General features: G+C 42.2%; 1 protein-coding gene across 1 annotated transcript in view; it reads right to left on the bottom strand.

Moving 5' to 3' along the window:
• Positions 1-221: 221 nt before the first annotated feature.
• Positions 222-23,000, bottom strand: part of mpdu1b (mannose-P-dolichol utilization defect 1b) — a 37,844-nt gene continuing 15,065 nt past the window's right edge. The window contains exon 8 of the mRNA XM_080741250.1: positions 222-550. The gene's annotated coding sequence lies outside the window, so the exon portion shown is untranslated. The remainder of the gene's footprint in view (positions 551-23,000) is intronic.

Here is a 23,000-nt window from a genome sequence, read left to right as displayed (position 1 = left end):
CTGGTGGAAACAAAAGCTGGTTCACGCCTGGTTCGCAAGAACGAACCCAAGGTTCCAAGAAAGTTGAACGGCATTGGTTCTTGAACCAAGGTTCTTTCGGTGGAAAAGGCCCCCAAAAGGCCCCCAAGATGCACCATTCTTGTGAGAACCAGTCTTTATTTTGTACAAAGTAACACTATTATGCCATTTGCCATGCACACACAGCACAGGACACACACACAGCACAGGAGCAGCAGCCAAAGAAAGACAGAAAGAAAGACAGACATCAACAGGTATGTGCATGTGACTGATTAGCTTAGCGCGGCGGCCCCTCCCATGCATCTCGTTGACAGAGCAGCGTAGCAGGCTGTGTGTGCCTGGCTGTGTTTGCACACGGCCAGGTGAGCCGCTGGGTGTCTGCTTTCTTGGCAGCTAGCCGCCACGGTTGGATGCCGTGTCACAGCGCACTCCGGATCCGCCGCATTTTTGGACTCACGCTCACTCCACTCCACTCCCCTCCGCATGCAGCTGAGAAGGCTCCCGCTGTCACGCAATGGCACTGACTGACTGACTGGGTGGGTGGATGGGTGGATGGGTGGGGGTGAGGGTTGAGGGGGCGAAGGAGAGAGAGAGAGGGGGGGGGGGATAAAAGCAGTGGTGGATGTTGTACTTAAGTAAAAGTAGTAATACCGTGTTGTAAAAAAACTGTTAGAAGTAGAAGTCCTGCATTCAAAATCATAGGCCCTTAAGCTAGTGTAGCAGAGTGACTCACTGCTTCAGCCTAATGGCCTCAAAAGTCCCTGATTCACAGGTATAGCCCTTTGGTCAAGTGGTTAAAATGTTGGACTTCCGTGTGGGAGATTGGGTTCAAATCCTGGGCGTTGCACTTGCACTACATGGGCTGTATTTTGATTGTCTCATACCTTCTCCGACCACCGAACCTTTCGTCTGAGAGTTCCGAGAACTTCAGACTTTCCGACGTGCAGCTTTCCAAACTCTAATTCGGGGTAATGCTTTTCAGAAGATGCGAGTGACGTCATTTTGTAGTTGAACCGGACCTTTCCGAGTTCCGACAAAAAGTTTGGTGGTCGGAGACAGTATGGACAGACATTAAAGTTAAGGCTTAAGAGCTGGTACTTAAGACAATCAAAATAGAGCCCACAGTAACTTTCCTCTTCTCCCCCGGATCTGAACCCAGGTTTCCGGTGCAAGTGACCATATAGAGCTAATATAGCCTACTGCTGCTTGCTCAGGGGTTTACATTTTATCTTGACCATCGGGGTCAAAGGTCGAGGCAGATCTTGTGTCTAGGTGCGGCTGTAGCTCAGGAGGAGCTACAGCTACAGGTTGGCCAAGGATCCGTGGGTCGGCGGTTCAAATCCCGGCTCCTCCTGTCAACATGTCAAAGGGTCCTTGGGCAACGGTGAGCAGGTTGGTCACCGTGCATGGTTTCCTCCGCCATCGCTGTATGAATTATAGGGCATTAACGACTTGTGATTTTTGCAAGTCGACTCAACTCAGTAAAAAGTTGAGTTGAAGTCGATTTTATCGTTTGATGACAGCACACACGACCCCAGATGATTAACTTAATGTGAAACATAGTTTTTTCACTCAACAGTAAACAAACCAAAGTGTACAGAGGGTATCTTCACATTTCTAAAGTGACAATTTAAGGACTTTTTAATACCTCTGAAATGACAAATTAAACATTGTCCAAATTGTCAAATATATAGAGGCAGAAATTGTGAAAATAGCCGATCTACATGCTCACAACGCCTCGCAACGCACACACACACACACACACACACACACACACACACACACACACACACACACACACACACACACATGCACGTGCGCTGGTGTTGTGCGCCAAGAATAGCAAGGCGCTGTGAGAATACAGATCTGCTATTTCTGGAATGCGACACCATTGTGCAACTAAGCTTAACTCTAAACAACTTTAATTATTATTATTATATCAATATCTTTACCATAAAACAACCATTTATCCTGTGAGGAGCAGGAAAATGATCCGTAGAATGTCTGTTACTCAAATTCTACAATACCTTCTTTGGGGACATGTTTTGGCCCTCAAGTATAATACAATACAAGCAAGCACACACGCACACGCACACGCGCACGCGCACGCGCACGCACACACGCACACACACACACACACACACACACACACACACACACACACACACACACACACACACACACAGGTACAGGTACAGGTACAGGTACAGGTACACATGCAGGAGCTGAGGGAGAGAGAGAGGGACCGGAATTGCGCTGGGCGATATGAATCAGTGTTTTGTCTGTACAGTAGTAGGAAACGTTATCTCTAAACGTTATCTCCAGAGATAATTAGCCGCTGCAGGATATGAGCGCTGGCTGACGGACCGCTGATAAACCACACAACCTTCTAGTAGACGGATGGCTTTGACCTTTGCGCCCTCTAACTATCAGTTAGTCTTTCTCCAGACAGACAACTATTACACAATCTTCCAATGCAAACTGTTTACGCCTCCTGAAAGCTGCCAACGGAAGCTATCGTTTCTAAGCTTCGGACAAAACAGACTGATACGACAACGGTACCACTATCCACCTCATTCCAGTACACTTAATTGTTGCCAGTTTGGGATGGCCTCAGGGTAGAAGACAAAGTAAATAACAATGGGATTGGTATTTAAGATAGTCAAAGGGACAGTCCCCTCAGTACTCTCATAGCTGTCTACTAAGTTAGTGACAACCACAGCCACAACACTAGAGGGAGCAACCAAATTTTAGATGGGAAAATTCTCCTTCTATGACGCTGACACAAAACTCTGACACCATTAAACTAAAGGATGTATAATACTACAGTATTTTCTGGACTATAAGGCGCACCTGACTATAAGGCGCACATAATAGACTCTACCGTTGCGTTATGCATCCAACAGATGGAGCTGTGCTAAAGGGAATGTCAATGTCAATGAATGATCCATATATAAGGCGCACTGGACTATAAGGCGCACTGTAGTTTTTTGAGAAAATTAAAGGCTTTTAAGTGCGCCTTATAGTCCGGAAAATACGGTAGTTTCTTTCAAAACTGGCCTGGCTGAAAAGCATCTATCAAGAGACCACAGGGAGAGGGGGGGGGGGGGGGGGGGGGGTAAATATGAATTCCCATCCAAAGGAGGAGTCATAATTTCCTTTTCTCCTTGAATTCCCATCCAAAGGAGGAGTCATAATTTCCTTTTCTCCTTGTATACAGTGTTTTGTATTTGTTGATGACACATATTATTGTTGTTAGGCCATGAATTGAATACATGGGACCTAAACGGAAACAAGTCCCCATTTTTACAAGTTCTAAAGTATGCAGACTTGAATGCACTTCAAAGCCCTCCACACCGTTCACAATGCATTGCAAGGATAAATATAGTTCTGTGACTGACAGACACACACCTGCCTTATTATGGTACATCCCCATTTGTGTTATCCTTTTAGCCTTTATGTCTTACTATACCACGTGCTGTTCACATTTCTGACTAAAGTATTTAATCAGTCAATGCTAAGTGGCAAGGCTTATTTGATTGACAGTCAAATTTGCGTGACTGCGAAAGACGAGACGGAAGTGGGGGTGAGAGAAGGAAGACAGTTTCTTCGTATTTTGGTGGAAGCGTTTGAGAATTGAGTGAGTCATCTGTCTGGAGAGACAGACTCTCTATCAGTGGATGCAGGCGGTGTGGCGTGCCATGTACGGGAGGGGAAGAAAGCTACACGCTCCTTGAGTAACACGAGAAAACATTCCAAATATACCATGTAAAAAAACACCAGAGGTATCAATATGTGCAGGGGATGGATCCAACATGACACCAGAGATGTTTAAATGTTGTTTTATGCCAGGAACTCAAAGTAAAGTATTGATTATAACTAGCTTGTAAACAGTGGTGTAAAAGTGACTGAGGGGGCGGCAGTGGTTCAGGGGTAGAGTTGCCGTCTCGGAACACGAAGGGTTCCCAGTTCAATCCTGGGCTCCCCCAGAGTTAGCGTTGAAGAGTCCTTGAGCAAGACTCTGAACCCCTAGTTTGCTCCCGGTGAGCAGGTTGGTGCCTTGCATGATTTCCTCTGCCATTGGTGTATGAATGTGTGTGTGAATGGGTGAATGTAATGCACAAATCTCTGTAAATCGCCTTGGATAAATTGCTATATAAATGCACCATTTACTGAACAAGTACATTTACTGAAGTAGTCAAGTGCTGAGATTTTTACCATTGAGCTAAGGGGATAAATTGAATCCTGGCAATCAGGTCAGAATTCGTGTCAGATCCTGTGTCTAGGTGAGACATAACCTTTGACACGATCTAAATGTCTCAATAAGAGCAGGGAGACAAAATATAACCAAGACAATTGTATAAGTTATACTGTATTAACATATTCTACCATACAGATTGTATTTATTCATTAAACAATTTTACATTGATTCGATTTAAGTACAAGTTTGAGGTACATTTAATTTATTTGATATTTTAAACTTCTACTCCACTACATGTCAGAGAAATAATATATTGTTAATTTTTCTCCACTGCAATTATTTGACCGCTTTAGTTTCAAAATAGATGATTTACAAGCTCACAATGTTGTAGACCAGCTATTTTAGTTTGACAAATCATGTCTGCAAGTAGGGTAGGCTATACATTTCGATGCTTTCACTCAAGTGCAGCAGATCTCAGATACAGCACTTTTACTTCAACAGCTTATATTTATATTGTGGTGATGTTACTTTTACTTAAGTAAAACAATCAGATTACTCCTCTAAAGCACCGTGTACAGAGCGGGCTTAGCAGCAAGGAACTCGGGCTTATGAGTAATCCCCGGTATCCCTCTCCTGCAGGTGGGGACACGAACGCTAACCCGTCCCTCCCTGTGGAAATCAAACCCACGGCTCTCTGAATAACATGAAGTTGTTTATTGAAACCTGTGCTGCTGTCCTGACACGTCCCGTAGGGCCCTCCTTAACTCAGGGCCTGATTGGAGATCCCACTGGTCCACCTAAAAGCAGGGGTTCCCAAAACATGTTCAAGTCTGGAACAGAAAGGTCCTCTGGTTACCTGTTCTTTTCAAACATGTACGCAGTGGTTCCCAAAGCATTTTAGTTTGTTTAGAAACCCAAAAGAGAAATTCTCCCCAGTGACACAAACTAGTGAAACTAGCAGATCTACAAGCCGATGCGACACATTGTGAGCTTGTAGATAGATTTATGGAATGTTTTTGATTCTTTAGAAAATGTATGAAATTGTCTTTTCAGATTTTTTTTTCTTTTTGATTTTTTTTAAATACTTTATCGTAAAAGGAAAAAAAAATATATTTAATCGTGGCCCTTAAGTCATGATGAGTCACAGCCATGATTTTATTGTTTTATTCAATATGGATTTGAATAATAATTCATCTTAATAAATATATTTGATTATATATATGTGTGTGTGTGTGTGTGTGTGTGCGTGTGTGCGTGCGTGCGTGCGTGCGTGCATGCATGCGTGTGTGTGATTAAACTGATTTTAAAGCAACCATGGAAAAAAATCATTTCATGAACAAAAACCCTGCAGAGACTGCTCTTGCTCAGCAGTGTCGGTTTTTATTCAAATTGACAGACGTTTTTTCCCGGTCCCTCTGGACCTTCATGAAGAGTGTCTCTTGATGCTGATGCTTGTATTAACACATTCTGCCCTCTGGAACCCCCCTTAAGGACCCCTGGGAGTCCCCGGACGGACCCCCCCTCTCTGTGAGGGCCGGGGCCCCAGGGCCCTCCACGCAGGGCCTAATTGGAATTCCCTGCGGTCCTCATTCAGATCAAACAGGGATTGTTGCTCCTGTGGCCCGCAGATTACAGAAGCTATGACATCGCTGTTGACATCATGCTGTCTCATTCTGTCCCTGTTTAAAACAACATAAAAGGTGTATTATCTTTTCTACCCTGGGTGGCTTGTTACTCTGTGTATGACGTACTGTTATTATGCCAGTTTCTTATGTTTTTTTAGTGGTTAAAAAAATATATTATCGCTGAAAGAAATGTATCTATCTAAGACAGTGTATATATATATATATATTAGGGGTGCAAACGGTTCACAAAATTCACGGTTCGGTTCAGTTCGATATTTTGGTGACACGGTTCGATACTTTTTCGATACAAAAAATAAACAGAAATGTCCTTGATTTATAAATGCATTTTTATAACTACGTATTTTTCTGTTTTAATTCTGAACAATACGGTACCCAACCTATAGGGTAGTGGTTCTTTAAGTTGGCTCTGCGGAACACTAGGGGTCCTTGAGGGGGTTCCAGGGGAATGTGGATGTGGAGTGGTATTGTATTGTATTGTTTGGTACAGAGTCATTCGGTTCGATATTTTTCGGTTCGGTCCGATTTTCAATATTCGGTTCGATATGTTGCATATATATAATATTGTGTAAAATTATATATTTTCGTCTTTAAACTTTCATATATTCTAGATACATTACGCATACCAGTGAAATATTCCAAACCTTTTTGGTTTAAATTTTGAAGTTCTATGGCATACAGCTCATGAATATCAAAAATCCATGTCTCAAAATATTACAATATTACACGAGACCACTCAAAACATGAAGGATTCATAATAGACATGTCAAACTTCTGAAGTCAGAGTTGCTTTAAGTCCAGTGTGAAGTTTCCGCAGTTATGAATAATTGGGCTGCTAGGGAATCTGCATGATTTTTTACACAATATTCAATTTTCTTAGATGAATCTTTATACAATGAGTTTGTTTTTGAAATGATACTTATTGTTAGTAAGTAATAAATAAATAAATAAAACATTTAAAAGATTTTGGATCACTTGGATTCCACAGACAGTGTGTCTGTGGATTTCTATAAATATTTAACCGATGTAAACAAGAGCTTGTGACTAATAACATACATATATTGGAAGTTATATATTCTATGTTTTTCTTCTGCTTGAGTCCTCCAGTCTTATCAGATTAGCTCTGTTTATTATCTTATATTGTATGTCTTTTGCTATTGTTTGTGAAGCCCTTCGGGATCCACTTGCTTGGTGCTTTATACACATTAGTTACTAAAAGCTAACATAAGAAATGTAGTGACTTTCTTGTAACGTCAGAGACTTGACTGTGGTTCATGGTGAATATGACATTGTTATGACACCATTCTGCACGATGTCATGCCACTCAAACTGGCCCGGACTGCTGGCCTCGCGGTCTGGGCGGTCCAGGCACTTGGGCTCTAATGTAGCCTGACAGTGAATCGTGGGTTTGAGTCCTGTTACCGGCGATCTTCACTGCATGTCTCTCTCCCTCTCCCTATTTCTTGTCAATCTCCACTTAATAACTATATATAACTTTGAGCTTGTAGATCTGCTACTTCTGCTGCTTCTGTGTGACTATGTTGTTATTGTAGTGTAATCAAGTAAAACGTAAATGTATAGGAAAAGTAAAAGAATATGGAGATAAGAGGTTTCTGCCCGAGATGACATGTTCAGTCTGAACTGTGTTCACACTTCACACAGACAAAGCAATGCATGCTGGGAGGCCATGCACAGGACAGGACACTGGCGATGGAAAAACTGCATGAGTGTGTGTCTGTGTGTGTGTGTGTGTGTGTGTGTGTGTGTGTGTGTGTGTGTGTGTGTGTGTGTGTGTGTGCGCGCGTGCGTGTCGCTGCGGTAGGGAGGGAAGGCCTGACTCGCTCCCTCATCGCTCAACAGTAGCTGTCAGTGCAGACACCCTCCACTGGCAGCCACCGATCTACACACTGATAACACACACACACACACACACGCACGCACGCACGCACGCGCGCACACACACACACACACACACACACACACACACACACACACACACACACACACACACACACACACACACACACACACACACACACGCACACACACACACACACACACACACTGTGCTGTGTGTGGATTTAACATGGCACTCTCTTATTTAGAGTGGCCAAAAAAACGCTGCTCTCGTAATGCAATGTGATCATTCATGTTAACACATACGGATGGGTAGGAACACGTTGGTGTTAACCACACTTATATCAGTGGTTCTCAAAGTGGGGAAGGTTTGGGGACCCCCAGCCAGGTGTCCTTGAGGGGGCCAGGGGGGTTCCCCAGCAAAAAATGAGGAGCAGTTCAATTTGACCAGAAGTTAGACCTCGAGTCTAAACTTCTAAAGAATGTCTAAAGAATGGCTATTCAGATCAGACCAGACGCATATCCACTATTATCTCCCCATCTACAATACAGAGCTGTAGAATTCTGTGCAACATCAAATGTAAAATCGTCTCTTAAGGGGGGTCCCTGGCACATTAGATTAGTTGTACTAAGTATTACTATTTGTGTTATGACGTGACAATTACAGTATGTAGCATTGACTGTTCTTGACCCTTTATATATATATTTTATTTTATTTTATTTTGGTTTATACTTATGTTTACAACTGCTCTGTATTGTTGATTTTCCTTTTTTTGCCTTGTTTTTTCCGCTGTCCACAATAGTACCTTTTTCTTTTCATACTTCTCTGTTACTTTGTAACCTTAACTGCTGTGCTGCCTCTTGGCGACTGATTTCCCCCCCTTGGGATAAAGGTATCTATCTGAAAGTGAGAAGCATTGTCCCAATCCCATATGCTTTGTCATATTGACAAATAGTGACATTAAAGCTGTCTGCCAGCTTTGATTGATTGAATATTTTATTGGACAGAACAGTACAAGTAGCCTGACACTCGGCCTGACTGAATTGACATTTCGTTTCACTAAACAACATTTTTAAGGGGTGTGGCTAGCGATTCAGGTCTGGAACCAGCTACAGTACGAGTACAGTCAGGGGTGGGCAACTTTGATGATGGCGAGGGCCACTATATTTCCACCTTCACTCCAGAGGGCCACATTGCATATTGCTATGTCCTACTTTAGTATCTCACACAAAAGAAGCAAACATAGCCGATCTACAAGCTCAAAACGCATCGCACTGCGATGCGTTTTGAGCTTGTAGATTGTTTCTTTTGAATTGGAATCCTGAAATGTAACATTTTGATTTAATTTCAAACGCATTTAGTCACATACTCATGTTAACTTTATGAACCTAAATACAAATACATTGGACATAAAAAAAATACATTTTAATACTACTATACTAGTCATTAAGCTACTAATATAGACTGACGGAATTAAAACAGGTCATGTTTAGAATTGTAACAACTGAAATCAATAATATATTCAGTATTCCGGTATTAATAATTAATGTGGGGGCCTTATGTGGCCCCCGGGCCGCCAGTTGTCCATGTATGGTGTAAAAGGATTACACCAAAAGGGTCCTTGCGGTCTTGTTTCCATTGGGGTCCTAATAGGTATTCAATTCATCAACATACTGTAAAGCTACAAGTGACGTGAGTTTGTAGGGTGTGCTGTTTATATTATTCTTAGAAATGTTTTGAATGTCATTCGTAAAAGCTCGCCTATAATTACAAGCAATTACAAAGGAGAGCCGTCAGGTTGAGAGGTGATTAATGAAAGAGTTCCTGAACTCTTGACGTCGTCTGTGTTTGTGTGTGAATGTCACTGCTCTGACACGCTGGGTCTGATTTATGACAACCTGTTCTATAGAGCAGGGGTTCTCAATGTGGGGTCCGGGGACCCCCGCCCAGGGGTCCTTGAGGGAGTTCCAGGCAGGGGGTCCCCAGCTAAATGATAGTCAGGAACCAAATGGACCCTTATGGGTCTGTAAAGCCCCTTTCCCACCCAACACCACACCACTCCACACCACACCGCCCACTTGTGCCAGGTTTTCCACTACAAGGACCTGGGTAGAGTGGTGTGAAAGTTGTACTAAACATGGTACTAAAAAGTATCCAATCTAGAGTAGGTCTGAGCTAGGCCAAACAGGGCCAAACACTTCATAATGACTGATCACTCACTGACTTTTCATTTAGACCACCAGGATATAGTTGTAATACATGATAATAGATTATATTGTGTTATAAGTTATAACCACTATTATAATCCATTATAGTGTATTATAATTTAGGATAGTTGTAATACAAATTGATATTGTATTATAATCACAGTTAAAAGGGTCAATTTGTTCTTACCGATAGGGGTACTTTTGTGTAATGGAAAATGTAGATATTTTTATATGGTGTGGTGTGGTGCTAAAGCTGCAGTCGAAAAGGGGCTAAACTGTGAGAGTGTACACATGGACATGGAACCAAATGAACCCTTTTCATGGGTCTGTAACTCTGAGAGTGTACACATGGAACCAAATGGACCCTAATGAGTCCATTTGGTTCCATTTGTACACTCTCAGAGTTAAATTAACATGGATATTTGCACATAACCCTAATGTATTGACTATTTGCATAGCATGGACAATTTACATGTTTGCACAGCACATTGGCACTTTAATTGAAAATGCAATGTTGAGTGTAATGTTTAGTGAAGTAGAGAAGTGCAATAGTATGTTGTTTTATTGTTGAGTCTGATTGAATGCTTAACAATACCTGGTGTGTTTCACTAGATTGGGCTGGACCATATAGGATGTCAGAGGGGTGGTTGTGATGTGCTTTTGCTATTTATGTTGTAATATAGTATGAAGAAGGATAAGTGATCATTATTGTTGTAGGTTTTTAAGAGTTTTGTTATGTATTTGTATGTGGTTAGATTATAGGTTTTCATGTTTTAGAGTTAGACTACACCCCTCAGTCAGAATGGAGCAGTCAAGGCTCGTTATCTCACCTGGCTATAAAAGGCTGCTGTCAGACAGAGCACAACGGGGGACTGAGGCCTAAGGGGTGGAAGCTAGACACCGCTGTACTGATGAACTGACAATGATTGAAAGTTATTTATTGGTTTGGTGAATACATGTCTGGTTAAACCCTATATCAAAGCCTCCTCTGTACTGCAATCCAGACGCAAAGTCGGGAATTCTCACAATTTTACAATATGAAATGGGATCTCAGAGATAGAAATGCCAGCATTAACCCAGCAAGCACGGTCAGGACCTGGACCAATCAGTGACGTCTCGATTGGGGCCAGATCAAGTCAAACCATGACTAGTCAGATCTGGCCTAGAATATCACCTGATTTCAACCAACATGAATCCTGCCCACGAAAACGGACATCCTGGATTAATCAGAGAGGGTCTGATCGAGGCCAGATAGATATAACTAGTCAGATATGTCCCAGAATATAACCTTACATGCTCATATTTCAACTAACATTACAAACAATAACAATAATCCATATGACGTCCTCGTAATGACGTCAAGATCATGGGCTGTGATCTGGCCTAGTTCTGAACGTCACTGGAGTCACCGGAGGACGTTATCATAACGTCATTTGGCTTGCAGGGAAATGGGGGTCTGTAACCTAATGCATGTTAAACTGGGGGTCCTTGAAATTAAAATGGTTGAAAACCACTGCTTGAGCTGTAGAATTCTTCCCTTATATGAGGGTCCCTGGCATATCTTTTCAAATGGGAGTCTGTGGCTGTGGGCTAATAAATGTCGATCAATTTGGGGGTCCTTGACATGAAAAGGTTTGAGAGTTCTATAGAGTGCGTTCTGCTACACACCTACTGCAGCTATGCTCTCACAATGATGGAAGAAGTACAAGTATCTTACAAATACAAGTCCCGTATTAAAAATGTACTTGAGTAAAAGTACAAAGATGTTGGCATCAAAATATAATTAAAGTAACAAAAGTAAAAGTATACTCTTTATGCAGAAGGTCACAAGTTCACAAGTTTTCAAATGTATCCACAAGTTTCCAACACTCCGGCGCCGCAGCCGAGTGTGATCTACAAGCTCACAACGGCTGCATCTGCGACGCGACGTGAGCTTGTATGTCTGCTGTTAACCGGAAGAGTGGTCCAAACGGGTCCAAATAATCTCCAGTAAACTCCAGCGGAAACAGGTGGATAAAAATCCTTCGAAAATAGCAGATCTACAAGCTCAGAGCTTGTGAGCTTGTAGCTTGGCCAAAGTAGAAGTCTGAAGTGGTTTCGTGAAAATAATAATCAAAATCTACAAACTAGTCACTAGTAGCCTAGTAACAAAAGTTTTTAAACAATTGTAGTGGAGTAAAACTTACAATATTTACACTATTTACAATATTTGTGTGAAGCTGTTTCTGCTGAATGTGACAGACACTGGTCCTGAACGCAGCTAGTGGAGGTGGAAGGTCACTCCTATACTCCTGAGTCACCATGACTTGGCTCCATGACTGGCGTGATGGATAGTAGAGCTAAAATAAGCCTGTTCACTCTGAAGGACATGAGTCAGCATATCATTGACTGATTGAATACTTTATTAGTCAGAACCGTAAACAGCACGCGTTACAGTTAGGTATTAGGTAGGATAAGTGATTTTCTTTGGTAAAGAAAAATAAATACAAAAATATATATAAAAAATATGTGATATAAAATAAGAGATTTCTGATAGCATTGCTATAGACTGTTTGTCTCCATGTCCCTTCAGCACTTTATTAAACAGAAAATTCATTTTCAGGACAGGATACCAATTTCTTTGTTGTATACTATTTAAACCCTATTGCAATTACAAAAATATAAATGCTATTTGTTCCAAAGTGACTGCAAAAGATTTCTTCTATTTGCTTCAAAAAGCGTTATAACCTGTATACTGTATATGTGACATAGCTCTGTTTATACTCGCTGCACTCCCTTCAACTGTAGGCCTACACATGTTCCCTGTTTTCTACTGTTTTTATTATATTTTGACACATGCTTTGGCAATGTAAACGTATGTTTTCTCATGCCAATAAAGCTCCTTTGAATTGAATTGGATTGAGCAAACACTCTATAAGCCACGATTACTATCAGAATATAGTGCTTTGACCTTTTAACAAAACCCTTTTTTGTTTAACCAAAAAAAGTATCGCTTACGCTACCTTCAAGACAAGTTCAGTACTTCAGTACATTTTACTTATACAGTAGCTATACTTTCCACCACTGTGTAAGAGGCTGCATGGTGTTGACCGTATTGTTCAGGGCTCTGATATGATATGAGCTCTACGGTGTCAACCTAGGGGTGGGCGATATGGAAAAATACAATATCACAATATTTTTCCAAGCAGTATCATGATACACAATCTTATCATGATTCTTTTTCATGTTGGTTTTTATGGTCATTCAAGTTACTTAACAGTACAACAACCACTTACAAGGTAACTAAAACTAAAAGAAAAAAGAGTAACAGACCATTTAGACCAGTGGTCCTCAAAGTGGGGTCCAGGGACTCTCTGGGTTCCTTTTGGGAGGTCTAAATTCACCCTTAGAAGTATGTAACTCTGACGAAAGGGTCCATTTGGTTTCATTTGTACACTGTCAGAGTTAAGAGGAGACAGTGACATTTTAAAGTTTGAGAACTACTGATTTAGACCAAAATGAAGGTTTCAATGAATTCTGCAATGAATCTCTGTATTAACAATTCAACACGATATATACGATATCTCTGAAAAGGAATATCGTGGAGACATTGTATTGTCTCAACGATATTTATCACCATATCGCCCATGTCTATGTCAACCCAGCAGCCAGCCAGCCAGTATTAGAGCTCTACTCAGGGGCGTCACACCAAATTCTGGGCCCTGGGTACAAGGATTCACTGCGGGCCCCCCATGAATGTTAACTATTGAAAAATAGCAGATATACAAGCTCACAGCGCGGCACCGAGTGCCGCGCTGCGAGCTTGTAGATCTGCTATTTTTGAAAAATCTTGAAAATGTGTGCAAGAAACCTACGTCAAGGACCCCCAAGATGATATGTATTTGGCCACGGACCCCGATCTCAAAATATTTAGTTCCAGGGACCCCCCCCAGAAGCAAAATTTGAGTTAGAAATGTTCGCTTAAAAAATACATATATTCAAAGATTTTCACACATTTTCACAACTTTTCAAAAATAGCAGATCTACAAGCTCACAGCGCGGCACTCGGTGCCGCGCTGTGAGCTTGTATATCTGCTATTTTTCAATAGATAAAGTTATTAGGGCCCCTCCACCTTGGGCCCTGGTAACTCAGTCCCACTTTCCTACCCCTTGTGACGCCCCTGGCTCTACTGTGTCAACTAGCAGCCAGCCAGCCAGCCAGCCAGCCACGCAGCGCGGCGGTAACTCTACACCTCTAATGTCATCCGGCTCATTGTCACCTGGCTGTGTGAATGAACTGTTTAGGAAGAAGAGCCCGACATGTCAAAACTCAGCCGAAATTAAATGTGCCGCGACCGCAGCCTCGCTATACTTCAGGATGTTTACTGTGAAAACATCAAGACTGCTTGTCATTACAAATAACTGTCTGTCTGTGGTTTGCGTGTTGTCGTGTGAATGTATGTTCTATGCTTGTTTGTTTTTATTTGTTCAAATCCAATCTCAGCTACACTAACAATTAGGTTTACAGAGGGACTGCCACAATGTCGTAAGAAAAGAAAAAAAAATCACACCCAGTATGAAGCGACCTGTGCTATTTATTAAGTTAATTTAATTAGTTTGGCCAATGTGACCCTGGGGCGTACAACAAACTTTGAGCGCTTTGTGCCAAGATGTAGGCCAGTTGTGGGCCAGATGTAGGCCACGTGTTACAGCCCGGACAAAGCCTGATGTTGGAGCTTAGCTCCTTCCACGAACACCACTCAAAAACAACAAGATGTTCAGGTCTAAAATGTGACCCTTATAGCCTATAGGTCTGTAATTGTGTGTACAAGGGGAACCATTTGGTTACAGTTGTACACTCTCAAGAGTTGAATTAATACAGGTGATTCAGTTCAGTGATTCTCAACCTTTTACCATGTCAATGATCACCAGTTTGATATGAATTAGACCAGTGTGGACAAGGGCATTAACCAAAAAGTCGACAAGTCGACTCAGTCGACTTCATTACACAAGTCGACTTCCACCAGAGAAAGTCAAAAGTCGAAGTTTAAAAAAAAAAAAAAAAAAAACTTTCTATTGTGAAAATAGCAGATCTACATGCTCACAACGGCGTTGTGAGCATGTAGATCGGCTATTTTCACAATTTCTGCCTCTATATATTTGACAATTTGGACAATGTTTAATTTGCCATTTTAGAGGTATTAAAAGTCCTTAAATTGGCACTTTAGAAATGTGAAGATACCCTCTATACACTCTATAGTCTATACACTTGGTTTGTTTACAGTTGAGTGAGAAAACAATGTTTCACATCATCTGGGGACCCCCCAAAATAATTGGGGGGTCGTGTGTGATGTGATGACATCATCAAACGACAAACGATAAAGTCGACTTCAACTATATTTTTTACTGAGTCGAGTCGACTTGCAAAAATCACAAGTCGTTAATGACAGGAGTCCAATAGACACCACTTCTGGGCACATCACCTTCTGTGCCACTGTGCGCGTGCGTGCGCGCGCGTGTGTGTTCTTGTCACAACACGAGTTCCACAATATGCACTGAACTTTGCAAGTCCTGTATGTCTTCCCACTACATTGGCAGTGTTCTGTTAATTGTTATTAACCATAATTAGGAACCCTAGCGTCCATCTGGGGGGAACATTTGGCCACAAAAATTGTGAGCTTTCAGATCAGAGACTTGGTGCAGAAACCAAGTATATACAGTAGGGTTCCAGTGTTATTGACAATTCAGTAGGGTTGTCAGCACGTCATAAGCCGAGGAAAAGTCTTTGTTTGGAATCCATACTTGAAATGCCTCCATACACAAACAAACGTCCCAGAACCGTTGTTGTGTGGTGAAGTATTTTTTTTCCCAGCAGATGCAGACTTAGAATTTGATGTTTTGTTTTGTTTTGTTTTATCTTCTTTCCCAGGTAACTTTCCCCATCATGTCTGAGTCAGACTGACAGACAGATAGACAGACAGACAGACAGACAGGCAGGCAGACAGACAGACAGACAGACAGACAGACAGACAGACAGACAGGCAGGCAGACAGACAGACAGACAGACAGACAGACAGACCGACAGACAGACCACCTGAGCGGACAGCTGTGAGTCGCTCCCTTGACAGCCGGCAGTCAACAGATAAAGGCCTAATGCCACTAATAGAGCCAAGTGTTTGCCAAGCCCTGAGAGACTGAGTGACAGCTCGCTCTAATGAGGTGAGGAGAGAGAGAGAGAGAGAGACACACCTTGGGCGAGGAAGGGACGGTTAGAACAACCCCAGCCCCTGTTTTTGTACCTTTGTGGTACAAGGTGGTGGTAGTAGAAAAGAGAAAATAGCAAAAATAGCTGATCTTACGCTATTATGTAATAGCTATTAGGCTGTTGCGTCACTGTTAGGTTAGGTTATGGTGTTGTAATAGTAACAACAAAAGAAAAGAAAAAAAAAAGCATGTAGATTTGCTACTTTGAAACTTTTAGAAAAATGTTTTATACATTTTTGACCATTTTTCAAAGAGCAAGAGACAAGAAGAGAGAGTGTCCGTGACAGAAATTAGGCAAATCTTTGTGATTTGCCTATAAAAAAAATCAAAGTGTGTCATAAATAAAGTATTATTACTAGTATTATTAAGTGACTATGAACCACACCCAGAGAGAGAGAGAGAGAGAGAGAGAGAGAGAGAGAGAGAGAGAGAGAGAGAGAGAGAGAGAGAGACAGTATACAGTGTACACAGTAAGAATATTGGGTGTCAATTTAACTTAGAACCTTTTTATTTAAATCGGTCACTCTATCCACGCTAACTAATTTAGACCTGAGGCCATATAAATCCTTCTACAAATAAAATGTTGCTATATAGGCCTACTGTACTGTACATATCAACTACCCCAAAAGGGATTCCCAGTTTGAAAGGTAAAAACCCCTTCCTAAATGGGTTTTAAACTGCATGACACTCAGGTGTCGTGGCAGTGCCAGTGTGACATCAGGAGCAGTGAAAACGGTGAAAGGTGAGAATAGAAGAACACGGAATCACCGAGCGACCCAGCCTGGCCTGGTGGAGGCTATGTTTGTTTTCACTGTTTGTGTGCACAAGGAGGGGACCGTGTGTGTGTGTGTGTGTCCACAGGTGTGTGTGTGTGTGTGTGTGTGTGTGTGTGTGTGTGTGTGAGACACCTTCATGGGAAAGCGCAGCATGCAGAGAAAACGCCCTGCCCAGCGTTAAGAGAAATAACTCCGCAAACACGCTACATTTCTAGATGTCCCCGATAAACAAGAAGCGGGGGAGGGAGGAGGGATGGGGGGGACAAAAAAACATGTGTCACATTTAAAGGTGAACCGCCGTGACCGGGACCACGGCGGAGGATGAAAGGTTCCGCCTGGATTGGGTTGTTGTCGTTGGTTCCTTATCTGTCTTAAAAAAAAAACGTCGTCACGCCAGGCATTCACGGAACACCCCCGCGCAGCTGGGGAGGAATGGTGCGTTCCGTGTTGTTCACAGAGATACGGTAGGCCAAAAGGAGGGCTGGGAAATACAGGTTGTTGATTGGCTGGCCCGATAAGGCCCACACATGATGAGACAGATCACACAGACCAGGCTCTATGAAGAGAGGGAATTCTCTCTTTCAGCGGATGGCTGCTCAGGTGGTCATGGCGAGCGAACGTTCAGTGGGAGACGGTACCAAGGATCCAATTAGTTTTCCCCAAGGGCCGAATTATGTCTAGGGTGCGACGGTGGCGTTCCCGCTACTCCAGTGATAGTTCAGATATTGTCGTTGTCGGATGAAAATGTTGTATGTCCAAAATCGTTTGTTTTGCATTTATCATTTTAAAAATGATTTAAACTAGTGAAAACAGCCGATCTACGGTCTTGTATGATAAAGCAGGGCTTTACTTTGCGAAAGAACATACACATTTAGAGATACAAGGTTTCCACCCGACAACGACGATATACTAGTGTTGTTGCTGCTCTTATACCACCATTATTGGGTTGGTGGGGGCCAGACAGTAGCACCCCGCCGGCCGCAAATGGCCCGCAGGCCGCCTATTGGGGAACCCTGGGATATGCACTAAATCAAATCTAGGCTCATTTTCCAACTTATATTGATTCCAAATGAATGCCCCTGTCGTCCGGTTTCCCCAGCAGCCCTCATAGCATAAAGTGGAGCCCATATGCCTATTGCTTTTACGATATTTGTTGTGGTCAAAAGTGATTTTATAAAAAAAAGAAACAATCTGTTACTAGTTGTCATTAAACTCATCCATGCCTTGGTTGTCCCACACAAACTGCCATACTCTTCTAAACATACGTTAGGCTGTTATGTGTTTTGCCAAGTCCCGGGAAAGACGCGCTGTGATTGGTCATACAGTAACTTTGATTTTGTTGTGCCGAATGCTCAGCCCAAAATGAGACTGTGGCGGCTGGTGTGGGACAACCAAGGCAAGGATCTGTTTGTAATGACAACTAGTAACACATTCATGAAAGAAATTGTCACTTTTGAACGCAACAAATAGTGTAAAAGTGATAGTGATTATGGGCTCCACTCTATGCTATGAGGGCTGCTGGGGAAACCGGACAACATATAAGTAGGAAAATGAGCCTAGATGTTATTTAGTCTGGAGTTGTCCTTTAAGGGTCAGAAACATAACCCCTAGCATAGCATCCCTATTCTGGTGGCTGCTTTGGGCAAAGATATTTGGTGTAGCAGGGGCCTCTGCCCCTGCCGTGTGCCCCCCCCTTCCCTGGCAGTTTGGCCCTGTTGTCTGTGACTTTGCCCTGCTCCTATAATTACCTCTAGGCCAATCTCCTCTCTTCTCTCCACTTCTCCCCGGAGCCTAGAAGAGTCTTCTTGAGTGAACTTTAGACTGCCGAGTCTGGATGGGGTGATGAGAGTTTCAGTCCAGTCCGGTGATGTGTTCTACTGTATGCTTGTACTGTTTTTGTGAATGTACTTGTGGGTGTTTGTGTTAGTTGTAAAGTTACTTGTGTCTTTTCTCCTGGGTTTGATGTGAGTTTGGAGTTCCTGCACATGGTCCGAACACATCCCCATTCCTGACGGTTTTGTATTTTTGCCACACTTAGTTTTTTTCAAAACCATTATGCTCACATATAGTCAGTATTGTGCGGGGCCTCAGGGTAGACACAGGGCCCTTACAGGAAGTACAGCCACTTCAAACAGAACCCTTTGTGCAGGTGCTGGACTGTGGATATAGAACTGTCACCAAAGCACAAGACCAGCAGCCTCTGGCACAAAGTGCTGAACAATAAGTTGCCGAAAATGACTGTTGATTCATCACAAGTGGATAAAAACGATGCTTTCAAGTCATTTGGGGGCAAATCAAATGTTGGACACGTTACCACATTATCCCTGGCATCACGCAACTCTTCTCTTCCTGATTATCCTCATTATCCTGATTATTTTTGTATTTATTTTTAACACAAATCTTCTCTCTGGGGAGTTCCCCATTGCACGTTATTTTCAGATCATTGACACAAGAACGTTTGATAAGCACCACCGCCTAAAGATAGTAAGTCAGTAAACGGCAGCTGACACGGCAGCAAGAAGGAACATCTACAAACGAGTTCTGATTTAGTATGACAAGATGCTTAGTGGAGATAACGGCCCGGTGCTTCTTTTTCCTTCATGCGTGGTAATATATCTTTCAAACTGACACAATCACACATTGTATCTAAAACCCTGCGGGTAAACCTGCTCCTTGTGTGTGTTGTTGTTTGATGGACTGTGTATAGCAGAGGTTCTTCTCAACCTTTTCGTAATATACGACCCCCCAAACTAATCATATTTGAAACTGGGGACCGCACAAAATAATCACATTTGAAACTGGAGACCGCACAAAATAATGATATTTGAAACTGGGGAACGCACAGAATAATGATATTTGAGTCGAGGCATTACAATTACTTTGACCCGGCTCCACAGATAAATATTGTGAAAATGGCTGAACGCCTCGCGTCACGAGGCGCTGTGAGCTTGTAGATCAGCTATTTTCTAAAGTTTGGCTTCTTTCTCATATTATTTGACAATTTGGCAAAAATATTTGACCAGTTTTCATTATAGCTTGATGATTACTGTTGATGGTCTTTTTTCCTTTCCTTTCACTTCTTTTGGTATTAAAAAGGACACTTTATGTATATATATATTTATATATTATTTGTTCCCTCTCTTGATGTACCTTGCTCTTTACTGTACTCTGTTCTTGTTTTTCTTTTATCTTTTTCTTAATTCTCTGTAACTTTCTGGGCAACTGATTTTCCCCCTTGGGATAATAAAGGTATCTATCTAACTATCTATCTATCTATCTAAAAAAAAGGTCTTAAAAGTCCTTAAATTGTCAATGTACAGTCATCTGGGGGACCCTCCCGGGGGTACCGACCCGCAGGTTGAGAAGCAGTGCTTTTGTAGCCTGTGCGTTGCTGAGGGCCTCTCCTCTGCTCTCTCTCTCTCTCTCCCTCTCCTCCAGAGGAGTTGTGTGGGCGGGCGAGAGGACCTCCCAAGATGAAGAGTCGCAGGTGATACGGCCAAACAAGCTCTAGCCAATCTCTGCCATCTCGCCTTGCACAATCAGATGTAAACCTCCTCCCCCCCTCCCTCCCCCCTACCTCCCCCGCTCTCTCTCTCTCGCTCCCTCTCTCTCGTTTGTTAAATGAGGAGTTCCCTTTTTTTTGTTTAGTTTTTTTCTCGCTGTTGAAATGTGTGTGCTCTCTCTCTCTCGCTCTCTCTCTCTCTCTCTCTCTCTCTCTCTACTAGGCTACCTCACTGTTTCCCAAACAGTGGGTTCGGACCCGTGTTTGGGTCGCGGAGCAATTTCTTATGAGGTTCATGAGTAAATGTATTGCTTATCTCCTTTTTTTCGTTTCCTATATTTATAGAAAGAAATATGTTATTTAAAAAAGTTCAAACTAAGCACTACAACTTTAAGAGCAAATTAAAAAGACAAACTAAGAATTTCCATGAATAATAAAAACGAACAACACACATATAAGAAGTAGTGAAAATAGCAGATAGCAAATCCACAATTGCTTTTTTGGATCTGGTATTTTCTCTAGTTTGGGTCCCAGGGCCTAACCGTCAGAATGTCTCTTCTGGGTCTTGAGCTAAAACAGTTTAGGAACCACTGTTCTCTACCTCAGTGGTTCTCAACCTTTTCAGGCTGCAACCCCCAAAATAATCATTGGTTAACTGGGAACCCCCACGCCCCCCCACCCTGACAAGCACTAAGAGTTGAGGCATTACATATAAAACGGTTCTATTGTTAAAATAACAGATCTACATGCTCACAACCAGGTGCTTTTGTGAGCATGTAGATCTGCTATCTAACATATAATTTAGCGAATGTCTGAGTGTCTGTCTCAGCGTTTCTCCTCGGTGGCTGGAGCAATTGATCTGAAATCGCATCACCATCAGCATATGAACACACCTGACATAACTGTGAAGCCTGTTTGTCACTTTCACAAATCGTATGCTGTATAATAGCATTTTTATGGTGTATCTATATCTATTTAGCCTACAGTACCTTTTGTGACCACACATGTGTGTGCAGGCGGGCAGGCGGGCGGGCGGGCGGGGGGGGGGGGGGGGGGGGGGGGGGGGGGGGGACAGTATCTCTGGAGCCATTAAAAGAAACGGGTTTCTTACATTGATGCTCCTACATCATGCAAGCACCAGTTAAAGTTACTTTCTATCCCTCATATACTGTGTGCACAGTGCACATCCCATAACCCACACACTGCACATCATTTTGGAGCTCATATCTTTGAACGGGTAAGGGCTAGTTTTCATAATTGAGTGAATGGCGAATCGAGTGGCAAAGTGAGTTTAACGTCCTTTAACATTGTTTAATGTAATCAAATAGGACTTCTCTGTTTGGCTGTATGGGCTGTCAAGGCCAGAAAGTAATTTTTTGCCACTCAGTAGGCGTTCCTGCATAACTTCCGGGTAAGAAGATGATGTCACACGCATACCCTCTATATTTGACAATTTGGCCAATGTTTAATTTGTACTTTTTAAAGTCCTTAAATTGTCACTTTAGAAATGTGCATTAACTCTCTATATACTTAAACTTTGTTGGTTTGTTTACTGTTGAAAACAATGTTGCACATAAAGTTAATTATCTGGGGACCGCCCAAAATAATTTGGGGACCCACAGGTTGAGAACCACTGCTCTACCTCACTCTCTATCAGATCTTTCCTTCCACTCTGCTCTGGACCCATCCTATCACATATCTGGAAAATGTCTATCAGGATCAATAGCAATGAACTATAATGTCACTATTTACTCATTACTGCATTCTTCCACTTTTCCTTTCCTCCTTCATCCTCCTCCATCTCTTGTCGTACTGTTTTGAAGTTAGTGCACTTTCAAAGTAAAAACGTTATGATTCTAAAAAAGGCCAGGGGAAATGTTTTAGATCCAAATACAACGTTAAACTTATATGGTCTTCTTCTTCACGTCCACTTAATTCACTTCTCAACCATTCATTGATCTGGTTTTTGGGGTTATTTCTTTTAATCTGAAATGTTTTCCTCACTCAAACCTTCGGTTCCTGGAACCTTATCCACCTCTTTCCGTGGGAAATTACTGGAGAACTTTTTGCACCACACTTCCGGTTAACAGCAGACATGCAAGCTCACGTCGCGTCGCAGATGCAGCCGTTGTGAGCTTGTAGATCACACTCGGCTGCGGCGCCGGAAGCTCCGTCCAACTTCTGCGCAATGCACTATGGGATGTTGGAAAGTTGTGGATACGATTGAGAAATTAGTCCACGATAGCTGAAACTTCTGAGAGCAATAACAAAACCTTTTTTTTTTAGAAAAGAGAAACATTAATATTATTATATGGAACCAAAGACATCATTATCATCAAAACTATACAGTAAAATCTGTTAATTTAACTCTGATGAGTAGCCTACAAAGGGAACCAAATGTACCTGTTAAGTTCCATGTGTAGGCTACTCTCTCTGTGTTAAATGAACAGTTCCATGTGTAGGCTACTCTCTCTGTGTTAAATGAACACAGTGAAAGTTACAGTGAAAGTTAGCCTTAAACAACCAATCACAAGTGTTAAACCACAGATTGT

This window comes from Nannobrachium achirus, assembly GCF_963921795.1.
Source record: "Nannobrachium achirus genome assembly, chromosome: 14".
NCBI classification, from domain to species: domain Eukaryota; kingdom Metazoa; phylum Chordata; class Actinopteri; order Myctophiformes; family Myctophidae; genus Nannobrachium; species Nannobrachium achirus.
Note: the sequence above shows the minus strand (reverse complement) of the source record. Positions and strands in the feature narration are given on the sequence as shown.